Genomic DNA, 7,669 nt, shown 5'->3' with positions numbered 1-7,669 from the left:
CCACAGGGCAGGCACGGGGCTTGAGCTTAGAGATAATTTCCCTTCTCTGCAGAGGCCAGGCATTTAGAACAAATGGGCAGAACCCGGAGAGAATCAGCCAGGAGCAGACCCGGAGGACTAGAAACACAGATGGCCACCTCAGAGGAGCGAGCGACTGTCCCCGGCCGGAGTGTGGTCCCTGGGACCCAAGACGGCCACTGATCACCTGTCCCGGAGGTAGGAGGGGGGCTCAGCGTGGAGTCGGATTCATCTGTGTGTGTGTGTGTGTGTGTGTGTGTGTGTGTGTGCCAGTGATGAGGCTCGAACTCAGGCCCTGAGTGCTGGCCCTCAACTTTTCCACTCAAGGCTGGCATTCCACCACTTGAAGCTCCACTTTCGGGTTTTTGCTGGTTAAGTGGAGATGACGGTCTCAGCTTCCTGAGTGGCTAGGATCGCAGGGGTTAGCCCGGCACCTGGCTCTGTTGGTAGTGTTTTTAAGATTACAGAAGTCCTGAGTGGAAAGCAGCAGGTGTGCTGCCAGTCCCCATTCCCCTCACCCCCCTCCGGTGCCAGTCCTTCCAACGGAATTAAATGAGATGCTGAAATTAAATGGCAGGAAGAAAGATCACTCGGTTGTCACTGTTGGCCAATAGTGGCCTGGGGGCTGGCATTCACATTACACAATCCATTTCCTCATCTCATGGAGTATGGCTGATGCCCACAAGGGTCTTGGGCACCAGAAGCAGAGCTAGCACCCTCCCTCCTCATCCAGGTGCCCAGGAGCCTCCAGGCAGTCCAGCCTGGTCACTCCCAGGACTGACTGTGCCAGCCAATCCTTAGGATTGAGGAAGGGCTCCTGGCTGCAGGGTTGTGGCCACTTTCAGTAAGCTGCTTGCCCTGTGTGCTCCACAGAGTGGCACTGTCTTCCGCATGTGTGTGTCGTCCTTGTTGGATGGGCCGGCTGTGGCCTACCAGCGGGCAGAGAACTACCCCAGCCTCTCAAGGGGCCAGCCGCCTGGGCACCAGGTGCTGGCGGGTGAGTTGACACCTGCAGACTTTAGAAATAAAGTGGAATCTTCAGAAAAGGAAGGAAATTGATGTTCTGCAGGGGACAGGGACAGATTCTAAACCTGGCTGGCTAAGTTTGAATCGTGACTCCAGCCCTTAGCCAGCCAGTAGCTCTGGGCAACTTACTTGGTTCCACACAAGGTGACAGTGGCCTTTCCTGTGTCTGATCGCTCCTTATCTCTGTGGGGACTTGAGAGGGTTTGCTGGTGTGCCACATGAAGCCAGCACTTGGTAAAGGTTCAGGATTATGCTGCTGAGAGGCATCTGTGCCCGGTCCTGCTCACAGCTGCAGAGGGCTGGCCAGCTCCCCAGGCCACTCATGAATTCCTACATGTTTTTGCTATAAAACATTTTAAACATAGGCTGCGTGCTGGTGGCTCATGCCCATAAACCTAGCTACTCAGGAGGCTGAGATCTGAGGATCACCGTTCAAAGACAGCCCCAACTGTAAAGTCCATGAGACTCTTACTTCTAATTAAACTGCAAAAAGCAGGAAATGGAACTGTGACTCAAGGGGTAGAATGCCAGTCTTAAGGAGAAAAGTCAAGCAAGAGCTAGGTCCTGAGTTGAAGCTCCAGTACCAGCACCAAAGTTGTCATCATCATCATCATCATCATTTCAAGCTTAGAAAACTACAAAGATATTGACATGTATTTCTCAATGATGACCTTTCAACCATTTTCTTAAGTCTTGGAGAGTGGAAATGTGGTAAGACCCCTCTGCCCTCTGGGCATCTTTCGGGCAGCCCCACACAGCTACCGACCTGGCTGCCATCGCTCAGGGTCTCAAGGCATCTGTGACCTTCAACCCTCCATCACCCTGTTCTCCCTCTCTCTGCTGAGGCCTTCCCTTAGGGAGACAGCTCACCTGCGCTAGCTGCTGTGTGGTTCTCCATTGTGTGGACCGCTTAAAGTGACACATGGTTATTCATTCTTCTGGAGAACATTTAGTTCCAAGTTCAGTGTTTTGCACATAATGGTGTGGTGAACAGTCTGTGCCTGCCTCTCTGTGTGCAGGAATTCCCACACCCAGGAGCCTCTGAGTAATGTCGCTGGGTCCCCAGGAACCTGAGGGCTGTCCCTTCCACTGCACGCACAGGGACAGCTCCAGCCGCCGCTGCCACCAGGGCCGGGGACAGAACCTCTGTGCTTAGTGAGTTGTGTGCTTTCTGCACTGCAGACTGCCATCAGCATGCGACAAGGCAGGAACCAGAGCCCAAGCTGAGCCAGAGATTCCAGGCAGACCCCTGGTACTAACCAAGCCCTGGTGAATGGGGACACACATGCGCACGGCCACTCTGAGCAAGTGTGCGCCTGCTTGAACGCATATTCTAGGCGGCTACCATCAGCCGCTGGTCCAGATCCAGATGCCCTTAAGGGTGAAAGTCACATGTGACCTGTCTCCGTTTTCATGTGGATGATATGTTGGAATACTTCTTTGGCACATCATGTGGAGTGAAAGGCGTTGTCACAGTGGATTTCTCTTGCTCCTTTGTGTTTTTGTTTTTTGCTTTTTTGTCGGTCATGGGGCCTGAACTCTGGGCCTGGGCGCTGTCCCTCAGCTCTTCAGCTCAAGGCTAGTGCTCTACCACTTGAGCCACAGCGCCACTTCTGGCTTTTTTGTTTTTGCTTATGTGGTGCTGAGGAATCGAACCCAGGGCCTCAGGCATGTGAGGCAAGCGCTCTACCCCTGAGCCATCTTCCCAGCCTATGTTGTTGTTGTTGTTGTTGTTTTAATGTGACTGCTAGGAAATAAATAGCACCTGTGACTCAGTTTAGAGTTCTGTTGGCCCTGGCCTTGCCAGCCTGAGGCTGAGAAAAGTTTCACAGACAATAGACCGATGGATAGTTGGACAGACAGACATGAATTCAGAGGGATATACAAGTGTCCAGCCACTTGGGAACAAATGCATCCAAGGCCCAGCGGCCTTCTTGGACTGCCAACACCGGTCCCTTGAGGGGCTCAGCCGCCTCTTCTTTTCTCTTCTGCTCTGCCCCCTCTTGCCCCAAGGAAGTTGTCAAGTGTCCTGGAGGTCAGATCAGCCTGCCTGGGGTCCTGCGAACACCCTAGCGTGCTGGGGCCCTGTGGGCAACCTTGGGCACTTGCTTGATGTCTGTGACTCTACCCTAATGGTTCTGTCTCCCTTTGGGCCACCCAGACCCCACGGGCCCCCAGCCCCCAGCAGAGGCTTGCGGGAGAATACCAGTGGCGCCTAGACCCTGGGCGCATGCCCAGGCCTGTGTGGGCAGCACCTGACACCGTGGCACCCACTTTGAAGTCTCAAACAAAGGTTGACTTTGAAGCTGCCAGGATGGCAGCGAGCCAGCCAGCTTTCACCAAGCTGGACTGCTGCCCGCCCGCAGCGCCCTGCCTGAGCAGCTGGCAGCTCTCAACGGTGGGGAGGTCATGGACCCCCGGGGCTCCCCGCCCTCCTCCCGCTGAGCCTTCCCAGAAAGCACAGCGTTTCCTGCATGTGCCTGGCATTAGAAGGTTCAGCGGAGGCAGTGTCCTTCCTGGTCACAAATAGTAGCCGCTAGGCTGGGGCTGGACGGTGGCACGGAGGCTCCGCCCATGACTGGGCACGAAGGGCTGCTGCTCCTCTCCTGCCTCCAGCGGCCACGTGCCAGACCAGAGCTTCCATTTCGTTGCTCTCTTCTGCCCTCCTCTGGTGCCACGATCCTTGCCAGCTCCTTCCTGAGCCCACGTACCCACGGCCCACAAGGTCTCCAGCCCATGCATCATGCCCACTGGCATCCCCCACCATGCTTCTGGGTGGAAGAGCCACAGACACTTGTAAAATGAGGTCAAATCATGGTGTCTGTCCCTCCTGCCTGCAGCCCCAGGGGTGGGGGTTGCTGGTGGACTGGAGGTCCCTGCTGCCTCTCCCTGAGTCCCAGCTCTGTTGGGGTCTGGACAGGTAGGGGTCTGCCCGGGCACTGGTGACATTGCTGTCCCTTACGGACACCGGGGTGAGATGACTGGAGTGTCTTGCTCAAAGCCTATGAATTCCCTCCAGGCTACAGAGTACCGGAAGGTTCCAAGATCTGCTGTTCCTAGCTTGGGCAATATGCAAGCTAACTCAACAACCCAGACAGCTGTGGGCCCAGGGAATCGCAAGACTAAGGCCCGGAAGCCATGCTGCTCCATTCCTCCCATCTCCCCACCTCCCCCTTCTTCTCCTGCCCATCCCTCTCCCACTCAGCTCACCTCTACCAAGTAGGGACCTCCATATCTGGCTTTGGGAAGTCCCAGCCCAGAGCCCAGCCAACCTATGAAAATTACCACCCATGTCCACCACCCAATACTCCATTACAGAACTCTGTGTGTGTGTGTGCACGTGCGTGCATGCGTGCGTGCGTGTGTGTGTGCGCGCGTGCACGCACGCGCGCACATGTGTCTAGAGTTTGAACGCATGGCCTCATGCTTGCTAAGCAAGGGCTCCTTGGGGTCCTACTACTTGAGCCACACCTCCATCTGGGTTTTCTGAGAGATAATTGGGCCTCTTGGCCCTGGCTGGCTTCAAACCAGGGCTTTACAGGTCTCAGCCTCCTGAGTAGCTAGAATTAAAGATGTGAGCCCCTTCGCTCTGCTTTTCTCTTTTATGCTTTCTACCCTAGCAGGATGATAGGCACTGGCCTTCACACTCAGCTGTTGATTGAGATGAAATCTTGAGACCTTTTTACCTGGAGCTTTGAACCACAATGCTCCCTGCCTCGGCCTCGAGAATAGCTGCAATTACAGGCACGAGACACAGGTGGATCAATCACCTTGAACTAAAGAGCTGAGGGACAGTGCCCAGGCCCAGAGTTCAGGCCTCACAACTGACAAAAAAAAAGCATTGCCAGGCGCTGGTGGCTCACGCCTGTCATCCTAGCTACTCAGGAGGCTGAGATCTGAGGATCGCAGTTCAAAGCCAGCCGGGGCAGAAAAGTCTATGAAACTCTTATCTCCAATAAACCACCAGAAAACCGGAAGTGGCGCTGTGGTTCAAGTGGTAGAGCACTAGCCTTGAGCTGAAGAGCTGATGGACAGCGCCCAGGCCCTGAGTTCAAGCCCCACTACCAACCAAAAAAAACCAGGCATGAGTCACAGCCCCTGGCTTGGAACATTCTTTTAAAAATAATGCTTACAATCCTGCATATGAAATCGCTCTATTTGGCTATAAGCAACTTACTGAGTTTATGGAGTGCTTGGTAGTCATGTGGGTGAAGCTAAACTTTCCCTCTGCTGACTTTGTGGTGAGAACTAAAATGGAAGATGCATCAAGTTCCTGTTCTGAAGTAAACTTTGATTGGCTTCTGTTTTGCAGTTTCCCCTGTGTTTTAGAAGCCACCAGTGGCTATTTTTCTAATTTAACTTTTGGGCTGGATAATTCATCCTCATGGTCCAGGTTTCACGAGGTAGCAGGCAGCTGTGGGGTAGAGGGTCTGGTGGAAGCTTCCAGACTGCCTGGTGCATCCACAGAAGCAGGCACAGGTCTGCATTCTTCTCCCTTCCCTTCCTAGTTAGTGAGGCCCTGCCCCGCGTCTCTTGTCTTGAGATTACTGGGGTGTAACAAGCTGGTCCCTCTGTCATTCCTCCATCCTTTTTCAGCTCTCCATCCTTTTTTTTTTTTTGCCAGTCCTGGGGCTTGAACTCGGGGCCTGGGCACTGTCCCTGAGCTTTTGCTCAAGACTAGCACTGTACCACTTAAACCACAGCCCCACTTCTGGCTTTTCTGTGTACGTGGTACTGAGGAATGAAACCCAGGGCTTCATGCATGTAAGCATCATGCCCACCTTGGGTCCTCAGCTCCACCCAGACCTGAGCTCCTCCCTGCTTTAGAGTTCCCACCACGCAGCTGGCCCCTCCCTCTCTCCGCCCAGACCCACCTGAGCCCCCTACCTCACTTCCTACCCCCAGACCCTGCTGCTACCTATAGCGGAGGCTGCCTTGTGCTCTCTCTCCAGGAAAAATGTGGCTCCTCTAATAAACCTTCTAATAATCTTTCTCCTGTGCCTGCCTGCCTCCGCATGGTCCCCTGGCATGGATGGATGTGACAGATCCTTTCAATGCATGCTAGGCAAGCTCTCTACCACTGAGCCACTTTCCTAGCCCTCCATCCTTAAACCCAGCGGAGCCGGAGCCTGGCCACAGCCCCATTGCTCACTCCTGCCTCTGACCCCTGTCACAAGCTCAGGCTCTGCCCTCCTGGGTGGAGGAGGCTTGCCTGCATGTCCCCAAGCCCCAGCACCCGCTGCACACTTGGCATGTAGAAGTGCATAGGAATCATGTGGGGAGCGAGTGTCTGAGAGCATGAACACCGGCTACTCCTTTCACGGTGCCAGGAGTGGGTGGAATTGGGAGGCTGGACTACACAAGGGCCTGGGCAAGGGAACCTGGGGCAGCCAGTGCCCTACCAAGGCCTGGCTTTCTCTCCGGCAAGAAGAGGCGCCTGCCAGGGCCCCAGGGCCTGCACTTGTATCTCTGTCCTTCACCCCACACAGGGCCCCTTTCTCCGATCTGCTGCAGCTTCTGCTTTTCAGCTTCTTCCTCTTTCACACCCTTCCTCCAGGTCTTAGGTATCTACTTTTTCTCTTCCTGCCCCTCCCTGCTGGTGACCCCACCCAGTTTTTTTCCTCTTTTGATACAAAGCGTGTTGTGGAGGGGGTTCCAGGCCCGTCAGCCCCTTGAGCTAGAAGTCCTGGCTTCTGTGCCGGAGGTCCCAGCCCCTACCCTGGGGAAAAGACTGCTGCCCGCCTCCTCCCCTGGTCTCCTTGCTGGCTCTGCGGTGGCACGGCACAGATCTGTCTGCCCCGTGGCCGTCACTGACCCCCTCCAAGCCTCTAAGAGCACCAGAAGCTCAGGATGTGGAGGCTTGAGGCTCGCGGTGGGGACACCTGTGACCCTGAGGGAGCCAGGGCTCCTGAGAGGCCCATTTTGACAGGACGCTCTGCACCAGGCTTGGGAATGATGTTAATCCCAGAAGTCACCAAAAGTCTGAAGGGGTGGGGAAGCGAAAGGCAACCCTCCGATTGCACCCCACGTTTATTCCCAGCAGTTACCAGAGGAGTCCTGTGAAGGAGCGTATGACTGGACCGCAGCAGCAGGGACCCCGAAACAAGTCGGGGTCACCGTGGCGTGTCCTCAGAGCCCCGCCCCTAAGGCTGAAGGGTGGCAGCACTCCCTTCCCCCAGCCGCCTAGAACTTTCCTAGCACGCCCCACGGGAGAGCCCAGGGCCCCCCCACCCCCGCAGGACTGGCCGGAGCGAGCTACATGATAGGGCTGGTCGCGGAGGGGGCGGGGCCTGGAGGGCGGGGCTAATTGGGGATGAGCGGGGGCTAGCTACAAGGACGGAGCCGGGCACGGGGCGTGGCTTGCTGCGGGCGGGGGCGGGGCCCAGCTCTAAGCAGAGCTGTCCTGGGACGGGGCTAGCCGCTTGGGCTGGGACAAGGGGCGGGGCTATCTGGGGGTGGGGCCAGCACGGGGCGGGGCAGAGCTGTCCATGGGCGAGGCTGGTGGCGGGGGAGGGGCAAGCAGCGGGAGAGGGCTCGGCACGAGGCGGGGCCGAGCTGCCTGTGGGCGGGGCTAGCCTCGTGGGTGGAGCTAGGCGCGGGGCGGGGCCAGCCTCGTGGGAGGAGC

Source organism: Dipodomys ordii, unplaced genomic scaffold (genome assembly GCF_000151885.1).
Source record: "Dipodomys ordii isolate 6190 unplaced genomic scaffold, Dord_2.0 Scaffold18, whole genome shotgun sequence".
In the NCBI taxonomy this organism is placed as follows: domain Eukaryota; kingdom Metazoa; phylum Chordata; class Mammalia; order Rodentia; family Heteromyidae; genus Dipodomys; species Dipodomys ordii.
This window is presented reverse-complemented; position numbering follows the sequence as displayed.